This window comes from Squalius cephalus, assembly GCF_949319135.1.
Source record: "Squalius cephalus genome assembly, chromosome: 11".
In the NCBI taxonomy this organism is placed as follows: Eukaryota; Metazoa; Chordata; class Actinopteri; order Cypriniformes; family Leuciscidae; genus Squalius; species Squalius cephalus.
The window spans coordinates 5,427,052-5,443,346 of record NC_137132.1 but is presented as its reverse complement, the minus strand read 5'-3'; the positions used below and the strand labels follow the sequence as shown (position 1 = coordinate 5,443,346).

The 16,295-nt window shown below is 40.6% G+C and overlaps 1 protein-coding gene across 3 annotated transcripts in view; it reads right to left on the bottom strand.

The window, feature by feature from the left end:
• LOC307167489 (uncharacterized protein) overlaps positions 1-7,756 on the bottom strand; it is a 28,824-nt gene extending 21,068 nt beyond the window's left edge. For 2 of the 3 annotated variants that reach the window (XM_079886632.1, XM_079886639.1), the window contains exon 1: positions 7,587-7,737. The gene's annotated coding sequence lies outside the window, so the exon portion shown is untranslated. Of the gene's footprint in view, positions 1-7,586 lie in introns of all 3 variants that reach the window. The other variant, XM_079886631.1, reaches the window with a different exon arrangement.
• Between the last annotated feature and the right edge of the window lie 8,539 nt (positions 7,757-16,295).

Genomic DNA, 16,295 nt, shown 5'->3' with positions numbered 1-16,295 from the left:
TTTGAGCGTATAGACTTTGATGCGTCCCGTATCCAGCAGCTCTTGCAAAAATGTGAGCACACTTTGTACTTCACATGTCTGAGGGTCTACATTTTGTGCAGCGCACCAGCCAGCAAACACCGCCCATTTCTGAGCATACAAGCGCCTCGTTGAGGGCACTCTCGCCTCTGAAATGGTCTTTAGCACCTTATCCGGGAGATGCCTGGGTACCCGTTGAGGGGCCATGCATGGAGGGCCCATAAATCTGGACGGGGGTGCGAAATCATTCCACTCACCTGTGTGAGGAGGTCTCTCCTCAGGGGAATCGACCAAGGGGCTGTTTCCAACATCTGTAAGAGCTCTGGGTACCAACACTGGGTTTTCCAGAGGGGGGCGACTAACAGCACTGCACACCTGTATTCCCTGATCCTTTCGATGACCTGCGGTAGCATCGTGACAGGAGGGAATGCATACAGAGGGCGGCTCGGCCAGTCGTGGGTGAGCGCGTCCCTGTTCTTTGTAAAAAATATTGGGCAGTGAGCATTGTCTTCTGAGGCGAAGAGGTCGACCTCCGCCCTGCCGAAGACATCTCTTCTCCTGGGAGAACGGTGCATCTGGATAACATATCCGCACCCTGGTTCAGAACGCCTGGTACGTGCGTCACTTTTAGCGAGCGCAGGTTGTGCTGGGACCAGAGAATGAGATTCTTGGCCATGCAGTGCAGACTGCGTGACTTGATACCACCCTGGCGATTTATGTACGACACCACTGCCCTGTTGTCTGTCCGGACCAGGACATGGTGGTCTTTTAAGTATGGGAGAGAGGCTTTTAAGGCTAAGGCTACCGCCTTCATCTCTAGACAGTTTATATGTAGGCGCTTCTCTGGGTCTGACCATAGACCAGAGACGGGCCTGCCCTCGTAAAGGGCCCCCCAGCCTAAGCTGGAGGCATCTGTTTTTCTCCTCAAGATCACACCCAAGCTCACGCCAGACCGATACCAGTCGGTCGCTTTCCAGGGAGTTAGGGCTCTGATGCAGCCCTGATTCGTAAGTGGCCAGATCGCCACGCGTGAACTGGGACCCGTGGTATTAGCCAGCATTGAAGAGGATGAATTCGCAGAAGCCCTAGCTGGAGTACTGGTGAGGCCGAAGCCATGAGACCCAGCATCTTCTGGAATTTCTTGAGGGGAGCGCAAGCGCCCGCCTTGAAAGATGACACTAGGCATCGGACAAACGGCGCGGAGGCGCGCTCTCATGCACACCGAGTCTATTACTATACCCAGAAAGGCTAGGAGATAGTATGCTCTTGGAAAAATGTATCCTGAGGCCCAGCATTCTAAGTGGTCGAGGAGCCAGGCTCTGTAAGTTATTAATAACTCCTCCGATTGGGCTATGATGAGCCAATCGTCGAGGTAGTTCACCACTCGCACTCCCCGCTGTCTCAGGGGAGCGAGCGCAGCGTCCATACAACTTCGTGAAGGTACAGTGCGCTAGAGACAGGCCGAAGGGTAGTACTGTGTACTGACAAGCCTGTCCTTCGAATGCGAACCTCAGGAAGGGTCTGTGATGGGGCGCTATTTTGATGTGAAAATAGGCGTCCATCAGATCTACTGAGAAAAACCAATCCCCCGGGCGAATATGCACGAGAATTTGTTTGGTTGTCAACATCCTGAACGTGAACATCCATAAGCACTTTGTTCAGGGGTCTGAGATCTAGAATGGGTCTGAGACCGCCATCCTTTTTGGGGACGAGTAAAAAGGGCGTTTGGTTGCAGGCGAGCGTGCTGCGCGGCAGACTAGTTTGCTGCTGATTTTACATTTCCAGCCGCCTGTGAGGGAGCTGGAAAATGTCTGGGGAATTTTAGAGAGATCGGTCCGGCCTTGGCGGGACTCGAAATCTCTCTTTTTCTCCCCGTAGCTAGGATGGCTTACGCAGCTCGGGGTCCAACATAATCTTAGGCTGGGTGACCGGCGGCGCAGACTTGGGCTGCTGAGCAGGAGGCTTCCTCCTGTTCTGGTGACTCGACGCTGAGCTGGAGCGCTTGGGGAGGAAGTGGCACATCGCCTGCGATGCTTTCTGCACCTCCGTGTAGCGCTCAGAGAAGCTCTTGACAGCCGGGGCAAAGAGACCGGAAGTGGAGATGGGAGAGTCCAAGAAAGCAGCCCTGTCCAACTCCATCTCTGTGAGGTTCAACCATAGGTGCCGCTCGAGCACCGTCAGGTTGGCCATGCTCCTGCCGATGGCTTGGGCTGTGGATTTCGTCGCTCGAAGGACCAGGTCGGTGGCGCTGCGTAAGTCCTTATAAGCGTCCGAATCAGGTCCAGACTCATCCAGGGAATGGAGAAGTTTGGCCTGGAAGACTTGTAACAGTCATCGTATGAAGCACCGACGCTGCTTGCCCGGCGGCGGCGTAAGCGCGACCAGCGAGGGCGGATGAAGCGCGGCAAGGCTTAGAGGGATGTGAAGCTTTGGTCTTCCATCCCGCAGCGGTAGACGGACAAAGGTGGGCGGCCACCGCCTCTTCGAGGGGGGGAATCGCCTCGTAGCCTCTCTCTTTAGCGTCGTCGATATTGGAGAGCGCCGAAGAGAAAGAGGGCTTGAAAAACAGCATCAACAGTTTCATGTGATGAAACGAGTTGTGAGAAGGAGGGGGAGAATAACTTATTAAAGGATTAGTTCACCTCAAAATGAAAATGTCCTGATAATTTACTCACCCCAATGCCATCCAAGATGTTCATGTCTTTCTTTCTTGAGTGGAAAAGAAGTTTTTTTGAGGAAAACATTTCAGGATTTTTCTCCACACAATTGGCTTCAACGGCAACCAGAATGTTGAAGTTCAAATCAATGCCGTTTCAAAGGGCTCTGAAGTGCTTCAAAGGCTCTGCATGATCCCAGCTGAGGAATAGGGTCTTATCTGGTGAAACGATCTGTCATTTTCTAAAAAAAAAAAAATATTTATATACTTTTTAACTACAATTGTTCGTCTTGTGCTGGTCTGCGACACGCCACGTATTACGTCATCACTTTGGAAAGGTCATGAAAACAAAAGAGGAAAATAATAATAATAAATTAAAACAAAGATGTTGGACGATTTTGAAGTTGGAAGAGAAAATTAGGGATGCATTTTTGGCGGATCGGGTATCGGTCAGACAAGGCCGATCCAAATCCGATATTGTGCTTATACTATTCTGTGTTATTGTTAAGCCCCACAAAAGGCACACAAACATTATAAAGCACCATAAGATTTTGTCCACAATATTATAAGTGTTCTGAAGCCATTATATAGTATAATGTGAGATATAAATTAATATTTAAGTCGTTAAATTCAAGATCACGGAAACGTTTCCCTCAGCTGCGGCTGTCAATCATTCTTCATTCAAAGAGCGCGTCGCGTTCGGTTACGACAGTTAACACGATGAAACTCTCTCCAAGATGATTCAATGTTACTATTATAATACTTGATCTGTAGATAAAGGTCTATGGTTTCGCATAAAACAACTTTATCTTGCTGGACTTTATTGCTGTACCTTAAAGGGATACTTCACCTCTGGGAAGATGAATGTGTATTTAAAATAGGTCATTTAAGTAGAAGAAATGTGAAGAAATGTTTTAATTTGGAGCTTTCTAGACTGAGAAAACCCAGAAAATGTATTTTTGGCTTATGTGGATGAAAGACAACAACTCCCAGAATGCACTTGCTTCGCTGCCTTAGGAGGCCACGCCTACCGGTAAGGGAGCGCAGTTGAAAACAAACAACAAGGCTAGCCTACGTGATGAGTTTGCCAGGGATTTAGAGATCGCCCAAAATGTCCGGGATTTTGCGTTCTACAGTCGCCATTCATTCATTGTTTACTGTGGCGAGCAGGACGAGGCTGACGGCCGCGGGAGAACGGCGCGAGGCCGGTGGCGTCATTACTGAGACGCGCCGGTTCTGGCATCTCTCACGGAGGAGCGGGAATTTTCTTAGCAATGGTAAAACACACATCAACCGATCACTTGTTTAGCGTTCATGTAAACACTACATTCAGATTCACCAATCGGAATGAATACAGTTAGATTGAAACAAAAGGTGTGCATGTAAACAATGAATGGCGACCGCAGAACGCAAAAGCTGAATCCCGGACATTTTTAACGATCGCGGCGGCCGGACAAGTCCAGGAAAAGGAGGATGGTAACCCCTACTTACTCAGCTTTCTCCTACTATTCAGCTTTCTCCACAGAACAAGAGCCTGCTAGCTTAGCTTCCAAAGAAAGACGGCTGACACTGTGTACATTCCGTGAGTGAGATCCAACCCTCTATGGGCGGGCTGAAAACATGCGGAACAACGCCATCTACTGGCTGTAGTCTTTAGCCTCTGGCCAGAAAATCCTCCGATGACGCAAAATGACAATTTTTGCGTCATCGGAGGATTTTTTCCAGACAAAAAATACATAAATCTCTCGTCTCAGGGGATATGAGGGTGGAAAGCATGGTAATTCGAAAATACTACAGGTTTTCTACTAATACAAAGCTTAATGCTAAATCCTGAAGTATCCCTTTAATCATGTTATTTCTACCGGGTGTCTGTTAGATCACAACACTGGAGTAAAGTCAGAGCACTATTTGTTCTTAACACGCACAGTAACTGAAATTTAAAACTGTTAAAAGAAAATGCTGAATAGACTATTGCATAGAGTCAATGCAATTTCAGGTATCGTATCGATTCTGAAAAAATGGTATTGTTGCATCCCTAGAGAAAATAAGATGAACCGTTTTTGAACCGGAGTACACAGACATATAACTTAGAAAGATGACGTGACTCGTGATCTTTCCAACGTGATGACGCAATGCATGGCACGTTGCAGACCAGCAATTGTGGTTAAAAAGTATATCAATTATTTATTTATTTTTAGAAAATGACCAATTGTTTCACCAGATAAGACCCTAATTCCTCAGCTGGGATTGTGCAGAGCCCTTTGAAGCACTTCAGAGCCCTTTGAAACGGCATTGATTTGGACTTCAACATTCTGGTTGCCGTTGAAGCCAATTGTGTGGAAAAAAATCTTGAAATACATTTTCAATGGAGGGACAGAAAGCTCTCGGACTAAATCTAAAATATCTTAAACTGTGTTCCAAAGATGAACGGAGGTCTTACGGGCTTGGAACAACATGAGGGTGAGTCATTAATGACATAATTTTCATTTTTGGGTGAACTAACCCTTTAAGTACTAAACTGAGAGGCTGCCATCCAAAATATTCCTCAGTTTTATTTAACCTGAGGACAACTGTATTTAAAGGGCCCCTATTATAGATTTTTGAAAATGACCTTTCATGTAGTCTAGTGTGTAACACAGCTCTAAGTGAATGAAAACATCCTGCAAAGTTTTAAATCTGAAAGTGCACCATAAAGTTATTGTCTTTAGTAGGCCTACTTTCATGTAAAATAAATATCACTTTAAGAAAATAATGTTTTAATAATGTGAACAATTCTGTCTCAAGTATTTTTTTATGTTATTTAATAGAATTTCTTAGTACTTTTTAAATGTCACACCATAGGACACATTTACAGTACTGTTGAGTGAAAACGTGAAAAAAATATGTGAAGTCATTGACAAAATGAGTGACCACTACTATTTTCTGAAACTGCAGTTTTCATACTCCATAAATATATGTATTTTTTCTTAAAAAGTTATGTTTTCCAAAAAAATTACTTTTTCTTGGCCATTTGTCAACTACCCATATGATCTTTTATTGTAAAATAAAGTAAAATAAGTAAAATAATTGGTTTATTGATAGACATGCATTTATTGAGGAATTACAGTTGCAACATCTCATAATGTACCACAAACTGAGTAGTATCACTGAGAAACTTCCTGCTCGAGTCGTCCTTGCGATGGAGGTTTGGGTTGAATAACTAGTTCTTCCAGTGTTTCATCATCGCGCTCACATTGATATAGCAAAATCGACATCATTGTTTGTTACTGTCTTTAGTTAACGGTGTAGGAAGCCTTGGGACAAGCAGAGCTGACGTTGTTAAGGCAATGGGCTTTTTTTTTTTTTCGATGCACACGCTGTACGCGGTAAACCAATCACAACAGACTGAGCTGTCTGGCCAATCAGAGCAGAGTAGCTCACGGAAAGGAGGGATTTAGAGAGATTGGTTCATTTGACGAGTCGTTTGGGAATCATTGAAAATGTAGTGATGTGCAAATGTATATTATGAGGAAATTAAACAGTTTTTTTTTTTTTTTTTTTTACCTTTGATGCATGTAAGCCTGTTGTAGGAGACTCCAAAACAACATTAGGAAACTCTAAAATAGCATAATCGGGCACTTTAAAAGGTTTGTGTGACCTGTTCAATTCTGCATGCACCACATATGCAGATTCCTGGACAATGTATCTTTAATTTGGCCAAAATCAAACAGGTAATTTTCTCCAAGCAGAGATTCTGTTGAATAAACGTGTTTGCACCACACACAATTAATAAATGTTGTTCATTGACCTTCATGTGCCCGTCTTGATAATTAAGAAAATATTGTTTGGAGGAAACATGGAATTGGCCTGTTAATGCTAATATTATAGATTGTATAATATTTAATTTTTAAGTATATCTGAAAAGGCATAAAAAATAAAATAAAATAAAAAATTCCCCAGTGAATATTAGCCACTTCCAGCCCTGTTCATACTCATGTACTCTATAAAAACTCCTCAGATCTGCACTAATCACGGGAATAGTCTATTTCAGTGTCAGAAAGAGAGTTTGCAGGTGTGGTTTCTGTAGCCTTTAATAGTATTTTTAGTCATGTACGTTCATAACATAAAACACACATCAATAGATGATTATCACATAAAGTGATGATCCTGTAGTCTGTCTGACACTAATGACATGCTTGATGTGCCAATTTACAGAAGATCTTAGACATTACTATAATGAATGAGGTGAAAACAGGGACTATTGAATGAGATAAAGATGATTTTTAGCAGCGAAGTTAAACGTTATGGCGCTGTAATTTTGTTTGTTAGACTCTTAATTTGCTAATTTTCAGTTCAAGTTTTCTTTTTTCTTTTTTGTCATGCACAATTCTCATCAATCCTTAAAAAATAGTTAATTCATGAAATTCTTTCAACAAGCTTATACATCCAGTAGTGGAACAAGTGAGTGAGTCATTGAATCAATCATTCAAAACGATTTGGAAAAATAATTTAAAGATTTAGTCTATAAATAAAATAACTGCAAATGACATGTTATTTGGTTTAATTGTGTATCAAAATCGTGGTTTCTATTTTAAACAAAACATCATGATTCTCAATTTATCCAGAACAGAAAGGGTGCCATTACTTTGACAATACAAATATACAAATATGTCACACCATTCAGGTACCTGAAAACAAACTGACTGGATTAATGGATGGATATGCTTTGCTAACTGTGACACTTGGACAACGCTTCTTTCTATGATTCACTACAGAGCTTGAAAGTCTAAATCTCTCTCCACATTAGTGCGGCTTCTCTCCAGTATGAACTCGCTCGTGTGATTCCAGTGCAGACAAACCTTATTCACGATATGAGGGCTTTTACTCTGGAGCCGGTTAATGTAAAACTCTATAATCTGGTAACATCTCTCACCTGCAGGCTGGAAATATACGGCATCCGGAGAAAATATTCCACATTTGTCCTTCATTCACGATCGTTAACAGTGACATATTCAGCCTCAACTGGTGAAAGTTTCAGCTCGTCTTGTCTCTCTCGCTTCTCTCTTCTGCGCAGGCGCAGTGCGCGATGTCATCATGTTTCTTAAAGGGGCCGCATGTAATACCATAGACTAAAAAATATGGACAAAGCGTCTGTGACGTCACCCATAGACTTTCTGAAGAACGGTTTTGAAGCCGTTTATGGGGGGTATGGGCGGCGCCATTTTGGAAAATCTTGGGAAATCCAAACTCCGCCCACCTTCTGGCCAATCCATATATGGGTAAAGGACGCGAGTCCGGTTATTCTGCAAATGGAACAGCGCGCGTCACTCAGCTCGCTCTGCTACTCCGGTAATCTCTGTATGTATATTTTAGGCAACAATAAAACGAAATAAGTTATAAAACACCACACTGCCTTTTTTCGTTTTCATTTAAAGAATTCTTAATTATAGCCACACAAATGTGGTTCAGGCAACGCGTATTGATTATATTCACTGCATATAACGTTAGCCTATTTATAACAAAACCAAATATAAAACTAACCCTGCCTCTTTTCGTTTAAATATAATATAAAAATATTAAGCATTTTAATATGGTCCAGGCAATATGTGCATTTGTACTAAACAACAGATGTTGCAGTAAACAACATTACAGATCATCTTTGTTGTATTAAAAATTAAAATGACAAAACTCAACCCAGTCTCTTTTTGTTAAATTTCAGTTTTATCAATATTAGCCATTATAAAAGTACAAGAAGCTATACAAATAAAGCAAACAATTCAGTCAAACATAAAAAGTCAGCGCTCTAGTCTAACCATACAACGGTAAAGTTAAATAGCTTATAAAGTTATGAAATTTCACTTAACTTGGCCCTCTATTTTAATATTCACTATATTGTAATATTAACACAATATATTATTCTGTATATTTTCAAATATACTGTTAAACTATTCAATATATTGATCATTCATATATAGGGAAATATATTTTCTTTTCATAAGGGGACCCGACAGTAAAATGTGATTTTGTAACATCATGATTTTTTAAAACATGTAATATCACTCACTTCATTCATGTTTTTAGTCTAACCATTTTTTAATTATTTGCCTTAATTTCATTATTAGACCTACTAGCAACGTTAGGTCAAATTCACTGTAAAGATGTACAATTCTTAGTTTCATTCATGGTGGTAACATGAAAAATGAGCCATAATCTAGTCACTAGTGGAAGATTCACAATCTCCGGGACAAACTAACACTTAATAACATGAAATTTTAACAAAAGCCACTAGATTTCAAACATAGCCTACAATCAGACATCATTTCTATTTATTTATTTATTTTGTTTAGCTATAGTAAGTGTGAGCTTAGTCATCAAGTGCCATGCCATTATGTAAGCAAACGTCAAGAATAATTTGTAACCTTTGTCCAATTTCGATCTTGTCACAGCTCCCTGAAAACTATCAACAAAACGGACAACATCTGCTATTCTTACTTTTGTCAGATATATTAATGACAGAGAAAACAAGCTGTTCACAGTCCATTTTGAGAATGAATGGCGATCGTAGCGGGCGGCGGCGCGACCGGAAGTATCGTTACCCTACTTACGGTCTCGGTCGCCATTTTGTGAAATAGGCCTATTGTATTCAAAGGGTTAGTTCATTTAGCAAGGCAATAGTCAGGGAAAGTAAGGCTGCTTCTTCTTTGGGGTTTTACGGCAGGTTGCATCCAATTTGTTGCATTACTGCCACCTACTCTACTAAATTCCCTTTACACTATATTCTCTTGTCCAATCCGGTTTCTTTTAAAAAATCCCTGCCTTTCTGTTTCTCTGCACATTTTAAAATACTTTAAACAGTTGGAAATCGATTTGCCTGCTTTTTAAAGTAAGGTTAACTAATTAGAAATAACACTTTGAACACTTTGCTATAATTTCTATTGCTGCTAGTCAATCATTAACAAAATCTAACTTTTTGCTGACAAACTTTATTTGTCTAAAATTTAAAGTTATCCATTAATAACTTGGTTACAAAAAACAGGATGTAAATACAGGTATGAGCGCTAAATACAGGTATGAGCGCATTAATAACTTGGTTACAAAAAACAGGATGTAAATACAGGTATGAGCGCTGGCTAAATAAATATAATTTTTATTCATATCTTGCACATCTACTGCAGTCAGATTCACCCGCGTTCACTCCGAAGGAATCACTCACATGACCTGTGCACTTGTAATGACACATCAAGGATGTTAAGAGGCTAAAAGCAGGTTTAAAACTTGCCCCATTGAAGTCAACAGGGTGCAAATTTTAAAAAGAGGATAACACGGTGTAGGCAACACTGATTTTTGTCGTTGTTCTCTGTATTGACAGCACTCCAAATGTACCAAAAAATTAGCTCAATGTTAAAATTGACCGGAGTTTAAGAATTTAAGAACTCTTTTAAGAACTTTTCAAGCAGGTTGTTTAAATCAAGGAAACGCATCCTGTGTGAGATTAATCAGATATTTATATCTCATAAACGTAATATTACGACTTATATCTGCACAAAATGACGTGAATGAACAAGCGAACTTGATTGCTGGCCAGAACGTGTAATCCCTGTTCTTGACGCGCTATTTCCACAACAACGCGCTGAAACACGGCAACTAAACCCAGAAAATTCACAACGATTTATTACAATAGTGTTCTCATTATAATGTCATGTATATGACAGTCTCAATTATAGTTATAAATGTGCATTGCTGTTTAAGCTGCGCACGCTAAAAATAAAGATGATCACCAGTAGGTTACAATTACGCGCTTTACTGCATCGCCATCGTTAATTAACTCAACCAAACGCATCCTATATTAGATTAATCAGATACTGTATACGCACTAAATTAACATATCACAACTTACAATGGCACAAAATGCTGCGAAAGTGCGAATGCTCAAGCGAACTTGTCTGTGCTTGTCATGAAGTCTTGACTCGGTGGACGCGTTCTTTCCGCCACAACGCTGTAACAAATTAGCTCAAAGGGGAAATATTAATAATAACTCATAATTACCAATTATGATTAATTATTAATATTTGGGTCGGTTAATTAGATTAACTTGAGGTAGCTAAATTAATATTACAATCAATCAGTTCCAACAAACTCTTTTGATTATTCAGTTATTCTAAGAAAAGTGTATCTTTCATGACCACCGAAAAAAAAAAATTTCTTTGCATGTACAGCGCTTAGAGCATTGTAACAAGATCAAGATCGTGAAATGGACTTTGTTGCAAGCAGATAATCAGAACCAACTATATATTGTGCACAAGTTTTATTTTTTTATTGAAAATTGAGTTCGTAGGTGGGTCCATGAGTGTCAAATGTCACTGTACAAGTTGCAGTCGTTTTCATCTCTGCTGGATGGAGAAGATATGATGAACTTGCATGGTGGTTTCGACGCTGTTGTGGTTGAGAAAGAGTCCTTTTTCTCCTGGGGGAGCACATGGCTGTTGTGAGTCGAAGCCTGCAGCCCAGGCCTGCTGAGGCCACGCTGGACAGCACGGCATCCTGAAGTGCCAAGAGTTGATCGTTAACCCGTTCAGTGATGGTAAGGTTGTAGTTTTCTGGATTGAAGAAAAGGCAGTCTGACTCCCTTTGGGAGCATGAAGGCCTGGCAGGCGGTGCTCAGGCCTGCTGGGGCCCTTGGGCCCCAGTGGGGGAGGGGGGGGGCACTATCAATGTGAAGACGCAAAGGCCAGAGAGAAGAGCTAAAGAGGGGGAGGTCACTGTGGACTGTCTCTAATAAAGCCTGAGAACGGCCCCACCCCTCCTGTTTGCTTGACCAATGAGAAGGGTGGACTTTCTGGCGGGAGTTTCCTCTGTGGGGAAGATTTATGAGTCTCTGTTCTAAGCATGCTCCTTTGCAATGGCACGCTGGATTGGTTTCTGAAGATGAAACTAAGAAAGATTCTTGTAATACTAATATGTTGGACAGCTAGCGGCATATCATGTACACAATCATTTCGATCTTCAAAATACCCATATATAGAGACCAAACATGGTATACTTGAGGTTCCGTTAACTGTTGGTTCTATAATAAAATACATAGTATCAACAGATAATAGTATCATCGGATAATAGTTTTAAGAAACACAACACAAGACTGTAAATCATTCACAAAATGTTCTGGAATGCATGTTAATTTCATGTTAATCAGTTCATCGATAAATGAATGCAGGAGAGTGTTCTAATATCTGTAGGTTTTGTAGCAGGGCCCTATTCACATTTCTAAGAATCATAAAAACAACTTATCTGATCGTTGTCAGGGTAACTAAGACCGTCTTGCCCTGTTTGGGGGATGGGACCACAGATCACAGAGTGAAGTTTAAAGATTTTTCTTTGGTATACCAAATAATTGTGTCTGATTTGTCTCAGTCGTTACAACGCGCTCGTCGCGCTGAAACACTGGCGAACACGAATTCACAACATTCTTTTACAGGCATGTTCTTATGAAACGACAGATTTGGGCTGCACATGATGTACTTAACTGTATCTTCCTTTTCGAAGTGATTCCAATCATTCAAAACCCTCATGGCGAACAGCGCGCATCTCTCAGCTTAAAGCTACACTGTGTAATTTTTTTAGTTGATTCTTAGCAAAAAACACTTAATTCTTTCAAAAATATATGTGCTCATTAATGTATTTCTTTCAAAAATATATGTGCTCAATGTATATTTACTTCTTTCAAATAATAAAGTATTCTCGTAAGTTTATAATCTGCCATTGAAAGTACATACAGGTGAGGGGTTCAAATGCCGGTTGCCATGTTGCCCCTCCATCTTGAAACTACATTAGCCAAAGAGGGACATACCTGTAAATTCAAGCTTCGTCTTTCGCGCTTTACACTCAGTGACACAGAGACGAATGCGAGGGGGAGATTACTCGCGACTGCCGGCAGATTTGAAAGATTGCTGATGGAGGATGATGCCTATTTTCGAGGACATGTAGCAGAGTCGCCAAGGAAGCGAAAGAGAGAATCAAAACGTCAACACGACAGGCAAATCAGCAAGACCAAAGTCAATATTGGAGTAACTTTTCCCAGATGGAAAGAGCTCATGAGGAGCAAAGATTTTAAAACGGACGCCGAAGTTGCCTGCTTTCTTCTCGACAGGTAATTCAGCCTATTTGTGTAAATTCGAAGTTTTATAGTTGCTTGTCTAACCATAGCATGGTTGTGCATAACGCCAGAACGACCTCTAGTATAACTTGCGTTACTTTTCCTCACGTCAATGGTGAAAAAGTATTGTTTACCTTGTAACATAAATCTGTGCTGCGACAGATCACAGGTGATAGTTTTAAAGGCGCTTTTGGACGAAGTTGAACTGGAAGCCATGTTAACCTTGGAATAATACAGCCACCGTAGGAGTTAAAACGGTGCCCTCGAAATTGAAAGGAACAGAAACTAATATTCACTGGGTAGTCATATACAATTTCACCGCTAGATGGGGGAAAATATCACACAGTGTAGCTTTAAGCTTATCAGCTTATCTATCGGCTTTGATATATCTGCCTAATTTTCTTATCGGATCGATAACGATAACATCAAAAATGACCATTTATCGGCCGACATCGATATGTGGTCGATATATATTGTGCATCCCTACAAGTTACTGCCACCGATGACCAGGCTCAACGCGTCAGATCAAGATAAGCGTGCCCGCAGTTGTGTCACAGCTACCGAGGATTTCACTGCGTTGATCCATCCTGCAGTACTCGATTTTTTTTTCCGTTGTGTTAAAGACAACTGGAAAAAACGCCCCATGCCGAACAGACCAAACGGACAGCTGTCCACAGAGCAAGTGATCATTTTAAACTTGACGCATATATAGATCGACCCATATTATACCTGTATTCACAAGTCGTGGGATTTCATGTGTTGCGTGATATCTCTGCGCCCAAGTAGCAGTGCTTCGCCTGTGCTTCACCCTAATATAGTCCCAAGTCAATATCTGCCTAGGAAATCGCCTAGTGTTAATCTGCATCGCTATTTGTACTTGTTGTGTACTCGCAGGCCACAAGAAGTAGGTAGTTGTTTTTTTTAATCACTTTTACTCAGGACATGCTAGTTGGCAACAAAGGATTCCATTCATTATGCTAAGCTAAGCTAGCGCAGACCCTGTCAAACTAAAACAATCCATGCACTGAGACAAAAATGCATTTGCCCACCTATCTAAATGTAAACGGTGGAGTGTTCCTTTTAATATATCTAGTCTTCATTCATTTTAACAAAAAAATTCAAATAGACAATCTCAATATTTTATCATGTGGAATTTACCTGAATGTATTTGATATAGAACTGAATGTTGATCACTTGCAACAGGTTTTTATATGACCATGAAGGCTTGATAAACTTCTAAAACTCTTCTCACACTGAGTACAGTCATACGGCTTCTCTCCAGTATGAACTCGCTCGTGTGATTTCAGAGGTCCAGACTGAGTGAAACTCTTGTGACAATATGAGCACTTGTAAGGTCTTTCTCCAGTATGAATTCTTTGGTGCTCTTTCAGATCACCAGATGTAGTAAAGCTCTTCCCACAGTCACAACACACATGATCTCTCACTTCATTATGTGTTTTCTGGTGCCGTTTAAAATTGTTCAGCCATGAATAACTCTTTCCACAGAGAGAACACACATAAGGCCTCTCATCTGAATGAACTTTCAGGTGTTCTTTTAGACGTGATGATGAAATAAAATCTTTACCACACTGATCACAGTTAAATGGTTTCTCTCCAGAGTGATGGAGCAGATGAACACTGAGAGCAGATAAATATGTGTAACTCTTTCCACACTGAGTGCATGTATACGGTTTCTCTCCAGTGTGAATTCTCATGTGTTTGTTAAGGTCTCCTTTTTGACTGAAACTCTTTCCACACTGAGAGCATGTGTACGGTTTCTCTCCAGTGTGAATTCTCATGTGTTTGTTAAGGTATCCTTTTTGACGGAAACTCTTTCCACACTGAGAGCATGGATACGGTTTCTCTCCAGTGTGAATTCTCATGTGTTTGTTAAGGTTTCCTTTTTGACTGAAACTCCTTCCACACTGTGAGCAGGAGTGCAACTTTTTGGCTTTTGTTCCTTGAGTTTTGAAGTCACAGTGTTTCTTTACTTCATTCAGTTCTTCTCTTAGCTCTGTTATTTCCATCTGATCTAGAATGAACACAGCAAGTAGTTATAATCAGTTTAAGGAGGATCATTTCAAGGAAAATTCAAGTGAACACAAGCAGAAAACAAGAGAATAGGTTTCTGTCTGTGTGAGTATAAAGTATCAGATCTTTGATGTTGAAGGTTTGTTATATCATTCTCATTAATTTGAATAATAAAATGTGTTTGACACACTGCTATATACAAGATTAGGATCATTTAGATGAATTTCTCTATCATTTATCATCAATATAATACTTATTATTTCACAGCCACCAAAGCATACAACAATGAAGAATCAAGAATGGACACCAACCTATTTGTTCCTCAGTATCTTCATGTTTTATTCTGGATGGTTCTGGATCACTCATGTCTTCAATCTCCTCTTTAATAAACTCCATCTTTAACATTCACACAGATTTCAGCTGCTACTCCTGGAGTTTGTCCTTCTCTTGTAGGATGATGGGAATATTCCCAGTATTTATTGGTGAATTGTTGTGTGAGGGGCTTCACTGCAGGTGTGAACTGTGATCACTGTGTGATACTGACGCCCACAGGATCAGATCTGGAATTGGAAAGTTATTGAATTTATAATGAACTACTTGAATTACTTGATAGTTAAGTGAATATATTTGCTGTTATAAATCGTGTTTTGACAAAGGCAGTATATTATCATCATATAAAACAGATCTACAGGTAGTGGAGCGGCTAAGTGCTTATGTTTGGCAGAATCGTTCAGTTTATGATACAAGCGTGAAAATTGGCATGAGCAGTCTCCATGGGTCACTTGACAAGAAAATTGTCGAGCCACTTAAAATTTCAAGATGGCGGCCATTTTTCAAGATTAGCAATTAGGCTTAAGAAATAATTTAGTTGGTGATACAAGCATGAAAATTGCCATGAGCCTAATTGCTCCACTAAGGTGGTGGCCATCTTGAAATTTCAAGTAGCTGTGGGTGGCTTATTGTCTAGTGACCATCAGAGACTGCTCATGCCAATTTTCATGTTTGTATCACCAAATAAACCACTATATCACTTAACTGCTCCACTAAGGTGTCGGCCAGCTTGAAAAATGGCCGCCATCTTGAAATTTCAAGTAGCTGTGGGTGGCTTATTGTCTAGTGACCATCAGAGACTGCTCATGCCAATTTTCATGTTTGTATCACCAAATAAACCACTATATCACTTAACTGCTCCACTAAGGTGTCGGCCAGCTTGAAAAATGGCCGCCATCTTGAAATTTCAAGTAGCTGTGGGTGGCTTATTGTCTAGTGACCATCAGAGACTGCTCATGCCAATTTTCATGCTTGTATCACCAAATAAACCACTATATCACTTAACTGCTCCACTAAGGTGTCGGCCATATTGAAAAATGAAAAATCTTGACATTTCAAGTGGCTCGGACAATTTTCTTGTCAAGTGACCCATGGAGACTGCTCATGCCAATTTTCACGCTTGTATCATAA